Genomic DNA, 17,724 nt, shown 5'->3' with positions numbered 1-17,724 from the left:
CTGGTAGGAAAAGAAATGACTTTTCTGGCCAATTCTGGGTCTGCATGCTCCTCTCCATCCTAGGTAAATCAAGGGGAATGGATGTCTTTTGTCATCTAAAACCACAACCACAGGGCTAACATGTAGAGATTTGGGGTTACCCGTGTTCTTTTTCCTTTTCTTGTTTACAGGAAACATTCCTCCACTCTAGGTCATTGATAATGCTCCAAGATTCTTCCTAAAATGTTAACTTCTAACTCTTAGGATCTATGAGACCACAGGAAAGGGGGAAGAAAGGCATAAAAGTCAAAAGCAGAGAGGAGGCTTGAAGCTTCAAAAAGAAGAAAATCTTCACAGTGAGAAGTGTGTACAGGCGATCCTGATTTGCTCAGAGGTGGGAACTGGATGTAGGGAAATGAATGCATGGTTGATGTAGATGGAATGTTGTCAGTGTATTAGGCCACATTTACAGCATGATAGGCTTGCATCCTTTGTTGATGACATAACACTAATTTCTCTAGAGAATAATATTGCATAGTAATGTGGCCATGGCCATCTATTCCGACTCCTCTGGGGCCTAGAAGATGCTAAGAGTTTCTTTTTAGACAAAAAGTCTATACCATACTGCATGGTCCTGGTCTAGAATCTAAGAGTTGCTGGGACTCTTCCACTGAGTATTACCACACCTTTATGTACCATAGATACCACTAGCACTATTGGATCTGTAGGTCACGTGGCCAAGGAAACACATTATGTGTCTGGAACCATAGTTTAGATTTGCTTTTTAAACTGATGGTTTTCCGAGTCAACTCAGAACTAGAGAAGAAACTCACGGTACATTGCCTTCAAAATCCAAAGGCTTTCTTGGGCAGCTTTGTTCCTGGAACAGGGGTTTTGTGTCTCCATGCTTGCTGACACCTGGCTGTGGCCATTCGTCTGTGCTTTTACTTCATTCTGTTACTGTGATAAAACACTGTGACCAAAAGCCACTTAGGAGAGAAAAGGATTTATTTGGCTTACACTTCTAGGTCACAGTCTATCGTTGAGGAAAGTTGGGGCAGGAACCAGAAGCAGAAGCCATGGAGGAATGCTACCTGCAGGCTCATACTCAGCTAGTTTTCTTACACAGCCCAGGACTACCTGCCTAGGGGATGGTGCTGCCTACAGTGGGCTGGGCCCTCCTACATCAATTACCAATCAAGACAATCTTCCATAGACATGCCCACAGGCCGATCTAATTGGGTAATCCCTCAGTTGATACTCCCTTCTCAGGTGACTTTAGGCTTTGTCAAGTTGACTATGAAAGCTAATTAGGACAGTCTGAAAGACATAAGGGCCGAGGAGGTTAGACAGGTGTTAAGAAAGCATGCTTCAGGTGGGATCATGGTGTACTTCCAGGCAAGCGGAGTCTGGTCTCAGCTACCTCTCTAGCACCATGTCTGCCTGCATGCTGCCGTGTCCCACCATGATGTTAATGGACTGAATCTCTGAACTGTAAGTGAGCCACCCCAGTAAATGTTTTCCTTTATAAGAGTTGCCGTGGTCATGGTGTCTCTTCATAGCAATAGAAAAGTTAACGAAGACACTAATTCAGAAGACGCCTTATAGCTGGATCTTATCTTCTCAGATGAGGTTCCTTCCTTTCACATAACTCTAGTTTGTGTGTCTGTCAAGTTGACATGAAATTAGCCAGCACACTACAGTTTAATCTTTGTCAGACGGTGAGGTCCTACAGAGTCTAGAGGGAGCCATGGCTAGCTGCATTCTCATAGGTTGGAAAGTGGCTACTTGACTGTCTAGGGTTTTGTCATTCTGAGCTGATGGTTTTTGGAACACCTCAGTTTACCAGTGTCTGTGTAGTGAAAGCTGCATTTAGAGAGAGATTTACAGTACTGAGTTCATATGCTATAAGAAACTAACACCAGTAATCTAAGTGTGCACCGTAGGAAACCAGGAAAAGAAAATTTAACCTAAAATAATCAGAAGAAGATAATTAGTAAGAATTATAACAGAAATTGAGGAAATTGAAAACTAGAAATCAACAGAGAACATTGATTCAAATGCCAGTTTAAAAGTTGTTAAGCCACTACTTAGAATGATAAAAAGGAGAGAAGACACATATTGCTAATACGTTTTCTTCCCCTTCCCCCAGAATAGGTTTCTCCGCCTATACAGTAAGCTGGATCAAATCAAAATGAAAAAGCATAACAACAGAGCTTTTTTTTTTTTTTTAGCAAAGCAACTTCCAGAAGGATTCTCCAGTCCCAGAGATTGAGGATGGAGAAGCCAAATGCCTCAGCTAAAGCAGGGAGATTATATAGGTTGTAGGTGAGGGCTGATGATGTGTCTGCCACAAGCTGGGTTTGTGTCCAAGTATGATCAAAAGCTGATCGATTGAGGCAGACACTTGGGCTGCTGGCAACTTCAGGAGAGGGAGCTGCTGTAGTTGCCAAGATAGTTTAACTGTGCTTTTTGGTGCCTTCCTTTTCTTTGGAGATTCTCTGAGTGGCAGGGTTTAGAGAGACAGGAATGGGACTTTCCCAGTCATGCAGGGGCGAGCTGGAAGTTCCAACCCAACAGTTACTAACCTAAGATATGCAACAGGGGACACAGTTACAGACCCCAAAGACATTAAAACGTTTATTAAAAGTATGAAAAAATCTCTATTCTCCAAATTTATAATCAGCTGAGACAGAGCAATTTTTCTAAAAATAAAATCTACCAATACATACAAGGAATAGATAATTTGAAGAGATGAAAATGTGTTAAAGACCTGGAACCAATAAATAAGAATCTTGCCAAACATTTAATTTTATGTGGCCTTTGGAGCCTTCCCTGCCTATTTGTATTATTGTTATCAATATTGTTTGTAGTCTAGGGTCCTTGCTTTAATGTCTGTATTTTTCTTTCAGTCTTGAACATTGTAATCTCTTGTTTGCTTTACTTCCTGCGTTATCTCTGTTATCTCATAGTGGAGTTTCAGTTTCAGGAATGCCTTGCGTCTAATAGCCTAGATTATCTCATTCCTGGAAGTCTGGGTTTGAGACAAGCCAGGAACTCTATGGGCAAATGATGTCCTTTGGCCTGGGCACTGAACAAAGATGGGTTTGGTAGGAGGAAAGAAGTAAACTGTAAAGTCCACCCCTGTCTCACTAAAATCTCACTCTGCCAAACTCCACTCTTTGGTGCACTTGCTCAGCACGGACAGTTGTAGGCATGTGTCAGGAACAGCCTTCTCCTCCATGCCCAGGGTTCAGCTTTGTCCTATCTCCTTCCACTGCCTAATCTTCTCCCTGGATGTCGAGAACAGGACTGGGTGGTCTCTTCTTGTGTCCCTGGTGCATCCAGAGTGCTGGAAGATGCTTAATGTCTGGCCATGCAGATAATGGATGGTATCACCCAGATACTCCCATCCCCCTCTGAAACAGATCTTTCATCAGTGGCCACTGCTCTGACCCATGGACCTCTCAGGAAATACTCTCCCAGTTTCCTTGGCAGCGGTGACTATGGCAGCAGAATATTTCAAGATTTTAACTGTGTATCTGAACTCAGACCTGCCATGTTCCTCTATTCATCCCTTCTTTCATGCATTTGTTGCATTCCTGTAGTCTACCGGGTGCCCCACAGACAGAGATCTCTCAGGGACTCCCCTCAAGGCTGTTTCCCTGCTATCTGACCTTGGTCACTTACTAGCTTGGATAATTTTGGGCAAGTTCCTTAGCTTCTGTGGATCCTAAACAATTCCTCATCTGATTTCACAGGATACATAGAGAAGCACACATATACCAGGCACACACTATTCAGTGTGGCACTTCTATCCTAAGTTTCTGTAACAGTAAACTCAAATGCTGGCCCAATAAATAGCTGATATCTACAGGGACCTACTCTGAGATAGACTCAGGACTCAGTCCATTTAGGTCTTCATAGTAGCTACTTAGGAGGGTATTTTTATTGTGATTTCAGAGAGCTTAATGAAGGTTTCCAAATCACTGGCCTTTGGGACTCTTGAGTTCTCTTTCCACCATTGGGAGTACCCTATGTGGTGTGCAAGTTCTGGAGGGACCCATAGGTCTGGTGATCTAATGTGAGGGAAGATGTGAGGCTCCTAGAGTGGAGGCAGGGGTGAGGTGCCAGATGAGGAGAAGGCAGGTTAGTTCTTACAACACCTGGCTTAGCCAAAGAGAAAGTCAACAAACATGTGTTAGGGTTAGTTCCAGTCTCTTTCTGGACCTGAGGGGAACTATTTTGGGTGGGTTAATGGAACACCTGGGATTATTTTCTTTTACTATCTTACATTTTATTTATTTATTTATTTCATTTATTTGTGTATATGTATGTAGAGATGAGAGGAAAACTTCCAGGAGTTGTTTTTCTCCTTCTACCATGTAGGTACTGTGGGCTGAAGTTGGTCGCCAGTTTGTGGAACTGGTTGGGAAGAATTAGAAAGTGTGACCTTGTTGGAGAAGTCGTGTCTTAGTTACTTTGTATTGCTGTGAGTAGAACACACCATGACTAAAGTAATTCATAAAAGAAGGCATTTAATGATGGCTTACAGTTTCAGAGGGTTAGAGTCCATGATGGCAGAGCAAAGCAAAGGGTTGCCAGCAGGAATAGCTGAGAGCTCATGTCTTGAACCAAAAGTAGGAGCCAGAGAGAGCATACTGGAAATATCAGTATGGTCTGATACTGATATGGTCAAATATCAGTTTGAGGTCTTTTGAAACCTCAAAACCTGTAACCAGTGGAATACTTCCTCCAGCAAGTCCACTCTTCCTAATTCCTCCCAAACAGTTTTACCAGCTGGTGACCAAGGATTCAAGCATACGAGTGTAAGGAGGCCATTCCCATTCAAACCACCACACCATCTCACTAGCCCTCTGCAACTATTCATGGGCAACCATGTTTAGAGGGTTCTATCCATAACAGGAAAAGTCAGTAGCATTTGTGGTACCCAGAAATTGCAGTTTATCAGAAAATTCCAATCCTGGGCATTATAATTCAGTGTGGGGACTTTAGTCTGAAGTTTCCCACACCATGGAGCTTCTTACTTCTCAAGACTCTGTCTGTAGTGCTGATCCTTGTCTCTCAGAGATCAGAGAAGCCATGTGGCCCACCATCTTCATCTTTCTCAGGGGCAGGAAGCTAGGGCACTGGCCTCCATTGGAAATGGATATCATCTTCTGCTTTTCTGTGTGTGTACTAGGGACTGAAGGAAGGGGGCAGGTGCCTTGGCAACTTCATACTGGCTTTTATCTCAATATTCTCATCCTCCTGTGGTAAGCCAGCATATCATTAAAGATAAAGATGTTGAATTTGGATCCAGGGAGATGGTCCTAAACACTTGAAAATCTGCGTTCAATCCCCAGATAAAAATCCTTAATAGAAAATCCAGGTTGGTGGTGCTTACTTGTAGTCCCAGTGCTAGGGAGGTGGAAATAAGAGGATCCTTGGGGTTCCCTGACATGCTTAAGGTCCCTAAATGAAAACAAGGTAGATGTCTCCTGAGGAACAATACCTGAGATTGTTCTTTGGCTCTGGATCACATACACCCCCCCCATACACACTGAATTCATTGCCTGGCTTCCTAATCCAGCAAGTCCCTTCTCTTTGTCTCTGTTTCTCTGTCTCCAGCAGTCATAATGCTAGGAGATCCCATGTAGACATGCAAAGGTTAAATGGTTGTTAGATAGCATTTAAGTCAGTGACTGGCAAGTAACAAGTGCCATGTGTTTTTGGTTATTATCATGCCCTACCTTAGGCCTTTTGCTGCTGCTGAACTCAAAGGGAGGAAGGAAGGTCACACCCACAGAAAGGGGTCTGAGATTCCAGGAAGGTTCAGCTACAGAGCTAGCTGAGGCCAGGAGAGGACTGCTGACTGCTTTAGAATTGAGATCCCAAGGTGAATCCTCATCTCAGGGTTCTTCCTCTGAGGGCCAACTTTTCTAATCCCCAGGTCTGGTCTCCCATATGCTCACAATGTCTCTGAAATGTCCCTTAGAGAACATTGATTTTGGCAGCTGCTGTCTTAAAAGAGAGGAACTTCTGGGTGAGTCATGCTGGGGAAGGCTTTTCAGGTAGACCAGAAGTCCAGGCTAAGGGGCAGGCATACTACAAGGCTGGATCTGAATTGAGGTGAGTGGAGATGCTGCCTCTCCCCAGGGCTTTGTGTTCTCAGACTCTCCCAGACACACCTAGTCTTTAACTATGCCACAATCTGGGCTCGGAGCTTTACTGAAACCATCAGGCCCTTGCATGTAACCACAAGAAGAAAACCACATCTTTTGAACTGGTTTTCTTTGTCTTTTGGTTTCCTCTCTTATTCTTTCTCTTGCCTTGCTCCCCATTCCAACATAATTCTCTGTGCCTCTGTCTCTCTGTCTCTGTCTGTCCCCCCACCCGTGTGTGTGTGTGTGTGTGTGTGTGTGTGTGTGTGTGTGTGTGTGTCCCCTCATGCTTGTGTTCTCATCAGGAAACTGTCCCCTGGTTTTGTGCAGTAAGGCTGCCCAAGATTTGGCTTAGGAATCTATAAACAAAGGGTACCCACAGCCCCTAGGGCACTTGGGGCCAGCCAACCTCATTCTCTTAGATCTGAGGCCCTGCTGAAGGCACATTCTCAAAGCCTGGAAGACCTAGGGTAGGGCTGCCTTGGGTTTGGTGGCTCTTTGGGCCTGGTGGTAGTGAGCCAGCCTTGAGCTCAGAGATCACAGTCAATGCCAGGCTTTGTAGAGTACTAGGTCTGGCAAAGCCTGTGGGTTCATGCTGGCTGCTTGGCTTCCCTTTGAACTGCCCACAGTCAGTAGACTTCTGGTTTCAGGAACATAGACTCCTTTGTCTGGGACTGTGGAGTCCTCTTCAGGACAGGCAGTGGAGGCAAGGCTGGTGGAGTAAGGAAAGGCTATGAGTTAGACTGGTCTTGCTGTGCACTTGGTCTGGATTCTCCATGTAGATGAGATGTTCAAAGTTCCTCCCAAAAGACTGGTGTCCCAGAGCACCAGTCTTAAAGTCATAGTGGTGAGAAGTCAGAGGGAGGTTGAATAAGACCAGTTCCACAGGTTCGAATATCTCTGTGGCCAGGGAGCAATTTAAATAGGGGAAGGATCAGATGTTAAAGTGTAGGATACCAGTTGGGCAAAATTTTTAAATATTAAGAACATTTTCAGTTTTAAACACTTAGTTTTAAATGATCCTTTCAGGCAAATAAAACATATATCCAATGAGACATAGCCCCCACTGAGTTCCTAGCCCCTTCATAAAGGCACAGTTGTGCTATTCTGATACAGCAGGTCCTAAAGAAAAACATCAGAATCCTGTTAAAACTCCTAGCATGCCTCACAGAACTAGGCACCAGTTAACAAATCATGCCTTAACAGCAGACTTTGAGAGGCTGTGGCCACAGCTGAGTGCTGGCGTGTTTGTTTGCAATCTTGCACAGGACCTGGGTTATAGGAATTTCTCATCGGTGTCACTTTAGCAACGTGACTGTTAGGTTGGGGAAATGGAACCCAGGGCCTCACACAAGCTAGGAAAGTACTCCAAGATTAAGCTTGCCCTTACCGCTCCCAAGCTTCCAGTCCATGGCACATCTAAGCCATCTGACATCATGGGTGTAACACAGGCCATGCTTACCATGACACACTGCATGCCTTTGCTAATCCCATGATGGGCTGGAAGCTTTTCCATAAACAGCAGTGTGGCTGTGGTCTGCAGCAAAGGGAGAAGGATCAGAGCCAAGGTCAGATCCTTTCAGGCTATTTCCCTTTGAATACGGAACAAATGCTCTGCTGCTGGGTGATGGATTTTTGATGCAGTGAAAACAGGCTGGTAGGTGCTGGAATTTCTTACCAGTCCTGTACTGCTCACCATTGGCAACTGCAAGTTTGGAGCTCTTGATCTTTGTGGAAGTAGGAGGGCTGTCCAGCACTGGGGTATCTGAGAAGTGGCTGATTCCCCTTCCAGGATTGGGCTTGTCACTAGTTAACTTGTCGAGGCTGGGGATTGCCTGGTAGCTCTAGATTGCCATAACCATTATCACTGCACCCCATAAGCACTTCTGAAATAAGCAATTGTGGTGGTTTGAATGAGAATGGCCCCCATGGGCCATATATTTTAATGATTGGTCTGAAGTTGGTGGAACTATTTGGGAAGGATTAGAAGATGTGTGATGGTGGATGTCCTTTTGTGTATATGTTTCTCTTATTGGTTAGTGAATAAAACACTGATTGGCTGATTGGCTAGACGGGAAGTGACATAGCTGGGCAGAATCAGAATATAAGCAGGAACAAACAGGAAATTGCTCCTCTCCTCTCCTCTCCTCTCCTCTTCTCTTCTCTTCAGAGATGCTGAATAGTCCAGATGTAGGTCACCAGAGGAGTAAGAGGTCCCTGGACCTTTCTCCAGTAAGATAAGACTGCGTGGAGATACTTAGATTTATAGAGATGGGTTAATGATTAAGAATAAGAAACCTTAGCCTAAGGCCAACAGCTTTATAACTATATAGCATATGTGTGTGCTTCTTTGGGGCAGAGAAGGGAGCCCGGACCAGCTGGGCCAAAAACCTCACAATACAGATGTGTCATTGTTGGAGCAGGTGTATCACTGGGGATGGACTTTGAGGTTTTAAAAGCCCAGGCCATTTCTAATGAGCTCCTCTCATGCTTGTGGATCAGATGTTAACTCACAGCTACTGCACCAGCATCATGCCTTCCTGCCTGCTGTCATGCTCCCTGTCTCGATGGTCACGAACTCTAAGACTCTGAACTGTGAGCCCCAAGTTAAATGCTTTCTTTTGTAAATTGCCTTGGTCATGGTGTGTTGTCACAGCAATAGAAAAGTCACTAAACTGTTAAGTGAAGCCCCAGCTTAAAGGCAGGAAGGCAGGGACAGATTCTTCACTTCTTAAAGAGATGTTCATTTTACAAAATATTTTTCCATTGCGGCTCTTTAAATATTTCAAGCCTTAACTGATGGGCGACATTGGTTTGTTCTGTCCCTGACACCACTCCTGGTCTTCCTTCATCCCTCTGACTCTGACATGAAACCAGTCCGCCCCTAATCACAGCCAGTGCCATTATAATTTGTTATTTGGGAGACACATTGCTCAGTGCTGTGCAAGTGATGTCACCTGGTTGGCCCCATGGATGTGTCGTGGAAGAGTATACCCATGCTTTCTTTTCTCCTTATACAGGCTTGAAGAGTTCCATACGACTTGCTTGTGAGAGTGACAGAATCAAGACTGAAAACCCTGCCTGAAGGGTGGACACTGCCCAGAGCTGACTAACTCAAATGAAATGGTAACCACTCACCAAGGTCTTTCTGGCCCACCAACTCGGAATAGATGGTACACATGCCCTGTTTCTCTGATTCCTGGGACTCTCCTGCCCTTAACACCCCCCCCCATCTATCGTGGATGACAGACACAGCAGTGTCCACTGTTTTCCACCCATGGCCTCACTTCCGTCCCCATTGCCCACACAGGACAGGAAGTGCTCAGGGCAAGGAGAGGTATCTAGCCCCCTCACACTCCAGCTTCTAGCAGGCCTCACGAAGCCTCTCAGTTCGTTGGACATACTTCCTGTCCCCAAGTACTGAGGTGTTGGTGTCTCAGTCAGTCTCGTGTCTGTCATTCCAGCCTTGTGGAGGTGACAAGAGGTGGATCACTGGAGATTATTGGCCAGACAGCCTAGCTGAACAAATGAGCTAAGGCTCAGTGAGAGACACTGTTTCAAAAATAAGATCAAGAAGGAAACCACCTAATGCTAAATTTTGACTTACACACACACACACACACACACACACACACACACACACACACACGCTAACTTATTGTCCACTCTCCAAAAAGGAGTCTATCTGGGCCTCAGAGGAGCAGGGAGGACTCTGTGGGAGCTCATGCTGCTCTGATCTAGCCTGAGACACTGAGAAGTACTCTCTCCAAGACTATCCTGCCACCAGAAGACCTGAGAACAATGGCCTTCCACAGCCTCTTGTTTGTCCCAGCCTCCTGGGCCAATAAATGCCAGTCCTGAATTTATTCTAATTATTAATGGCAGTCTGCCCTTCTCTAGCCTGGTTCACCCACTCCTGAATATTGGCTCAAACTTAGGAAGAGGACAGATTCCAGCCAGGCATTACCTTAGTTGTCACAGGCCTGTCTGAGCATGTGACACCCTGTCCTCTCCTTCCCTCGAGAGTGGAGCAGAAGTTTTATCATTAATTATCCTAGAGCCTATGGTGGTCCCCAGATCTCCAGACCAGTGTCTCCCTGCACTATGCCAGCTGTCCCTAGGCAGTGACAGAAGGTCGCGATTATAGTTCTCTTTGTATCCTCGGAGAATTGAGGCACATGCACCAGAGGAGCTCTGCAGCGGCTGGAGCCGGCCTGGGCTGGGAGGAGGGAGTGTGTAGTACCAGTAGAGCTTGATGGCAAATCCTGGCAGCCGCCAAGGCAGTCCCAGATGAGGGAGGAGTGCAGGGACAAAGACATTGTCTTGCAATCACTGTGGCTGTGCCTGGCTTGCCCCACAGCCTCCTGCTTTCTTGTAAAGTGCCAGCAGCACACAGTTCGTGGTTCTACTTCAGTCTAGTTTGTGCTAACTCTCCAGGCTTGATGAACTCTGGCAGTCGGTCCACAGAAAGGGTCTCTGCCTGCAGCACCTATACCACTCAGTGAACTGAAAGAACTCTCTGTCTACTTCTCGGACTGAACACTGCAGATGCAGCATTTTGGCAGAGAGCCCCGCCCTTGTGTATGGTTCCCCAAAGCCTAAAGTCTTGGATGTCCCTGACTTGTGGTGGAGTGATAATAACAGGTTTGAGATAATCCAATGTATACTTGATAATCCAATGTATACTTAGCAGGAGAATGCCATGTGCCAGGCCCTGTGCCAGGCTTTGGGGATCTAAAGGATGCCTAGGGTTTGCACATATCTGGGGCAGACTCAGATCATGCTTGTGGTGGCCTTCTGAACTGGTATGCAGGTCTGACATGCTGGACCACCAGGGCAGTGGATCAGTATGCTCCCATTGGATCTTAACCAGTGTGGCTTCTCCTGGGCCTTTGGGATTGCTCATCCTTGTAGGCTCAACTCCAATCCCACTGAAAAGAAGTCTGTGGCACCTTCTTTTTTTGGACTTGTTCATCCAGACAGAAAACAGAAAGAGAATGCTGACTCTACGATGGGTACCATGTAGGGACAAAGGTGGCCCCACACATCTAAGAGAAAGTTCAACACAAGGCTCAAGGCCCATATAGCCCCACAATGGGCATCAATATGGTTTCTTATTTCCTGTGTGAGGCCCTGTGAGAGACCTGAACACCGAATCAACTGATCCCATCCACTGTGACCATTGCAGCACCATGGAGGGACATTCGTGGAGTGATGAGGTCACAGATAGGCTTTTGCTGCTATTACTATAGCAGGTGTCCAGAGAGCGAAACGACCCCACTGTGCTTAGGGACACAGTCATAGATGGCGCCAGCTGGCAATCAGGGAGGCCTTCCTGATAGAAGTGGACTTTGAGTTGGTCTGTAGGCTTCCAGAACAGTCCAAACCCACCCTGACCTTTGTCTTTGAGAAGTAAGCAAGCACCCGCAGCTTGCTTCATGGGGTGAGCTTGGTTATTTGGGCTTCAGTCACATAGTTAGACATTGCGCTGGGCCTGTCCCTGTGTTTTGCCAGCCTTTAGAATTTTGGGGTTCCAAAAGCCTCTGGGAACATAGCATATCTTGTGTCCCTTTGGACCAGTTTAGTGCTCCTTACCTTATTAGTGAAGATGGGAGAGACTGGGTACCCAAACAAATGCCCCGATATCCCTTTCACAGCCTCCTGGGGCCTTGGACGGGGAGTCTAATAGCTTTGGAGAAGGCCCTGTCTGTGTCAGGATGGGTTCTTAAATAGAGCTCAGGAACACTGATGCCACAGCTGGGAAAAACACACCCAACCTGTATATTATCCATTTATATCAGAAGCAGTTGCCGAATGGGGTTTTGAATAAAAGATTATTTTTGGAAGAGTCACAACGACAATGAAAGAGTGTGCCATTTTCCCAGAGAGCTGCCATCAAACCATGTGACCTTGTTTGGGAAGCCATCACGAGCTCGAGTGGTGTGGTGCAGAAATAAGAAGTAGAGGGAGGGAGCCCACGCTACTCTCTCCTTGACTGGGAGCCCTGGCAATCCATCCCCTCCCCACTTTTTTGAAGCAGGGTCTCGCACAGGATCAGACCAGTCTTCCCTTTAACTCTTGATCCTCCTGCTTCGGCCTCAAGAACTCAGGGAGGATAGATTTGGTGCTACCTTCTTGGCCTGGAAGCCTTTTAGACAGAGCAAGGACTTTTGGGTCCAGCATGAAAGTCGTCTGCTTGATGAGACAAGTGTGGTGAGAAATGGCTTCCCAAAGCTTTGTGCTCCAAGTGTTCAGAGGAGGCGGGCACTGCTCAAATGTCCCAGGTCTTCTGTCCCCAATCGTCGCTGCTTGGCATTGCCTGTAAGAGAAACAAAACCTTTTACGTTGAAATATCAATTTCCTGAGAGGTTTTTTGTTTGTTTGTTTTGTTTTTACAAAAAAACCAGCACCTCCACATTGGGCGAGCCTGTACCATCCATTCTTCAACAGTTTGGGGCTCACAATAGCATCGTTCTGATAGCTGGGGGCACAGCTATGATCAAAACACAATTCCTGCTGCCTAGAGCTACAGTCTGGGTGGGAGACAACAGGCAAGAGGTTGTGGAATAGGTGGTGGTAGAGCCATTCAGAAATGTGGGACAAAGGAGCGACAGACAGCCTTAGTTCTATGGGGTGGGAAGGGAAGGCACTTGGGTGTAGAGCCCTGAAGATGGTGAGAGTGAACCAAGCAGCCAGCAAGTATTTCAAGTGCAGGGAAGGACGGGAAGACCAGCCTTCAAACAGCCCAGAGGCAGGGATCTGATAGCAGCAGTGAACAAAGGGACTGTGGGCCTACCGTATGTGTAAATGACTTTGGGCTTCCCATGGTGGTGTGGAAAGGCATGGGCTGGCCCTTGGAAGAGGTGGGGGCAGGGTCTGACTGATGTTTCCTAAGCCCCCTCGCCAGCTGTGGGCACCTTGGGCTTTGCATGAGAAGAGGCTCCAGAGCAAGACAGGAGCCCAGGGCATGAAGGACATCAGAGGCCAAGCAAGGCCAGGAGAGCTATGGAGGAGTTTAGAGAAAAGGTTAGTCATATCACCAGGGGGCGCTAAGCAGTGAGCGAGGCCACCTGTCTCAGATCTGAGTACAGTAGACATTAAAGCAAAGCCGGCTCTCATTTTAGTGCAATCTGAGCTTTCTTCTGAAGAACAGGAAACATTGACTGGGCATTTTTTTTTGCAGTACCAATTGATTTAATTTTCCAAACAACCATCTTACAGACAAGGAAATGGACAAGAGGCGATGCATGCCAGAGGTTACGTGGCTAATAAATGGCAAACCCTGGGCCTCAGCTCTGTGCGGTTAACTGCTGAGCCCCAAGCCTTGCCAAGTCTTTGTACACAAGGGAGCGGGGCACAAGAGCAGTGTGTATGGTGTTTCCACAAGTAGAACAGTGCTGGCCTAGTCTGAACCCCGCACCTGTACATTCCTAAAATTGCCATTCGTCTCGGTGTGGACCTAATGCTTAAGTGGACCTTGATGGTCATCCCAGATCTGGTGAAGGACACGCAGCCATTTTTGAGACAAGGCTGTCCTCTGAACTCCTGAACTTTTTGCTGCCATGCTCTCCTTGCCCAAGTATTTCCAGCTGACTATGCCTATAGACAAATACTAGTAGACAGTGCTGGAGGCTGTAACTTCCCCCTTTCCCACTTGTCCACAATCTCCATCCTTCCGTGGGACTATCATGCCCGGAATGAGGACCTGACATGACTATGCAGAGAACAGTCCAGAGTTTATAACTAATCCTGGTGACATGGTCCCACTACCACACCATACGGAGAAGACTGTTGGTGAGCTCCAGGCAACAACAGGCACTTAGGAAAAACTGTTGGTGATACTGTTTTATGGGCAAGCTGAGAGGAGCCAGCTTCAACCAACACTCACGTCACCTAGATAGAAAGAGGCTGATCCAATATCACATGATCTTCAGGGCCAGGACAGGAATGGAAATGCAGGCCTTTTTTACTCTAAGACCAGCACTTTGCTTTTGCAAATGGAATGGGTTGGAAAAGCCAAGGCTCCCTGGAGAGGAGGACCTTGAAGTTTCAGGTGGCAGAGGATGCGTTTTGGAGAGTGTAGAGGTTACAAAGCGATGGGTGCAGGGTGGGTAAACAAAGGATGTGGGGGAAAGGAAGGGGCCTGGAAATGAAGTGAGCTTTCCAAATATTGCAGCTTGGCCAAGGGTGGACACGATCAGTGTCCCAGGCATCAACAGTACAGCTTAAAGACACAAGTCCCAAGGCCTGCAGGGCTGGGAAGTTATCATATTTTTCCAGAAGACCCCAGCTCTCAGAGACACTAAGTGAACACAGATGGGGGTATGGGAAGCTCGACAGAATGGCTCTCTAAAGGAAATGCAACAGCTGCCTGTTGGTCTGAAGTGTCCCAAGCCACTGCACCCCCTTTCATCAGAGTACCAGGCTCCTCATGCATTGTGAACATATGAACCATCCCACTTGTAAGGTCATAGGGTATCGCATCAGCAATGAAGTGACTACTTCTGTAAGCTATCTGTGCATTCCCAGGCCTCTGGGCTGGATTTGAGTTTGTGTCCTGGGGAGGAGCTAGGGAGAAAGGTCTATAACTGTCTCAGGTTCCTCCTGGCTCACCAGGTAACAATGCCTTCTAGCTAACAAGCCACCAGAGGGCGCCCAAAGACAGAACCCTAGAAATTACCAAACCTGGGGAACCACTAGCTGAGAAAGCCTGGTTAGTAGGTATGGCTATGCAGTGCAACCAGAGGTTGAAATACGCAAAGGTGGTCAAGAACACAGGAGTGTGGCATCTAAAGCCACAGAGAGACCGAAACATTTCCCTTGGAATGGCTGTGACTGCCCTCCCTTTCTGGTAGACATTCCTGTGGCTCATGCACAGAACAGTGCCTGTCCTATCCAACTCAGAGACAAGCTGGGTTATGTTTGCCTTTACTTCCAAGATTAATTTCAAAAAGTCAAGTCCTCTGTAGATGCACAAAACCATGACAGAGAGGGACCACAGACACCACTTCCTTTTCCCACCATGAGGGCCACTGACCTAGGTCACCGAACTGAGTGATCTGAATCTTTCTGGCACAAGCCGGAGATGCATTTTACCCAGACATGTGCCCGTGCCCCTCCAGCTCACATGCCAACCTCACACTGGATGAGAATTCTTGCTCCAGAGACAGCCTATGGTCCTTGAGAACAGGGACCATATTCTACAGAGCTCTGCTCCCAGTCAAACTAAAATACACGTAAAGCATATGGAGGCCAACTGGGCCTACTTCCAGTTAGACCTGGAGGGGAGGAAGCATGATGCCTAGATGTGTCTCACATAGTGGAAAACTTGCAAGGAGCTGGCTTTCCATTCCATGATTGCTGTCAACAAGCTACATGGAGGATGTGGCCACATCTGGCCTAATGCCTGCTTGTAGACAGCAAACCTCCATTGAATCACAGCCATGCCCGCTCATGCACATATTGTGTATGTTGAGTTTTCCAGGGTTAAATAGCTCCAGTCCTTGGCCTCTCACAAGAAAGTCTGCTGCCCTTTGACCCCACCATGGAAGCAGGGTCCACAGAACAACCCCTTCCAGGCTGCTTAACCATCCCCTCCATAGGGATCAAGAGTCTCATAGGAGAGCCACGGGTCTCTCACCCATCTTTCCAGACCTGGTTGTTGTGCTGCACTGAGACTTTTCTACAGCTCTTTAGAACTTATGCAGACCAACTCCATCCTATCTCCACGTTTTCTGAAGTTTTGTTGAGTTATAATCAATATATCACACAATTTGCCCCTCATATGCACGTCACTCTATTGTCTCTTAACTTCCTCAGTCTTGTGAGTTTTCCCTCTCCACTTCTAAAACTACATGGGTACCAGCTTGTCCTCTGATGAATTTCAGTGAAGTTATCCACACTAAGATGCAAGGTAACAGAAAACAGTAAAACAAGCTGGGTCACGTGGGCTCTGCACACCACGCATCCCAGCGTATCTGTTAGTCTCTAGCAAGGCTTCTCAGAAGCAGACACTGGGATGGAGTCTGAGGTATGGAAGATGGAAGACAGTGATACAGACAACAGCACCTTGGTGACCTGACTCGGAGGCGAGCAGCAGGTGCAGATGCTTAGACTTCTTGAGTCACACTAGCTGTGAACACCTGGAGGAGGTTTCCTGCAGTCAAGATTGACCTGCACAGAGTGGCTGTCTACTAACCAAGCTCTTGGCAGCAGAGCAGTATGTCTTGGAAAGGGACCTCTAGCTACATCTCCATGTGTAGCCTTTTGTAGAATCCTACCATTAGGGCCTCAGGCCATAGCTCCTCCCTGACTACCCTCAATAACAACATGCTCACTTTGTCCTGAGCTTTCTTTTGCTGAACCAACTGTCTGAACACAGAGCACTGGCCTGATTCTGCCTCCTAGAGTGACACAAAACCGAAACCCACATTCAAAACCATCAGGAGAGAGACTGTTTGGAGCTCTCTCTGGATGCTTCACCCATCCACTATGGCTATTACCATGCGTGGTCTCTGTCTATGTAGCAGAGTAGCCCAAGAACCACTGAGGTGCTTCTAGCTGTGTGTGCTGCTCTTAGGGTAGCATACTGATAAAACTATGTCCTTATTGGCCTGGAGGGCACTGTCAATCACTGCTAACTCTATTGGGCTTAATGAGATCCTTGGCTATTCTTGCAAACCACCAGCTATAGCTAACCCAAACAGCCTTAGACTGGTCTACTGCAATTGGCTTCTCAGAGAATATTCTGTTTATCAAATATCTAACCCCATCTCAAAGAAATTTGAATTTTTTTGAGACAATGTTTCTCTGTGTAGCCTTGGCTGTTCTGGAACTAGCTCTGTAGACCAGGCTGGCCTTGAACTCACAGAGATATGCCTGCCTCCGTCTCTGGAGTGCTGGGATTCAAGGTATGTGCCACCATCACCTGACAACCATTGCAACTCTTATAAAGGAAAATGTTTAATTGAGGTGGTGACTTACAGTTCCAGAGGTTTAATCCATCATTATCATGGCAGGGAACATGGTGGTGTGCAGGCAGACATGGTGCTGGAGAAGGAGCTGCTACATGTTGATATGCAGGCAACAGGAAGTAGACTGAGTATTACAATGAGTGAAGCTTGAGCAAAGGAGACCTCAAAGCCTATCCCCACAGTGACACACTTCCTCCAACGAGGCCACATCTACTTCAACAAGGCCACACCTCCTAATAGTGCCACTCTCTTTGGGGACCATTTTCTTTCAAACCACAACAGATGGGAAGATGAATTTTCAGCTCAGGTGACCAAGGGGACATAGATTTCTGCTCCTGAAACCAGCTCCCTGCATGGGCAGCAGGTCACTATGGGGGAGGGGTATATGAGCATGGAACACACTCCCCAGGGGTACTTTGATCTAAAATTTCTGTTTCAAACAACTCAGGGATAACACAGGAAAAAAAGTACGTATTTTACATGAATTTCTAAGGGAAATTCTCATTGCTCAAAGACATTTTTCTCATCTTGGGAAACCTAGACCCGCCCAATCCACCCCTGGGAGAAGGAACATAGTCAATCTCCATTTGGTGGATACTGCTGTAGAG

This window comes from Mesocricetus auratus, unplaced genomic scaffold, assembly GCF_017639785.1.
Source record: "Mesocricetus auratus isolate SY011 unplaced genomic scaffold, BCM_Maur_2.0 Super-Scaffold_6730, whole genome shotgun sequence".
In the NCBI taxonomy this organism is placed as follows: domain Eukaryota; kingdom Metazoa; phylum Chordata; class Mammalia; order Rodentia; family Cricetidae; genus Mesocricetus; species Mesocricetus auratus.
Note: the sequence above shows the minus strand (reverse complement) of the source record.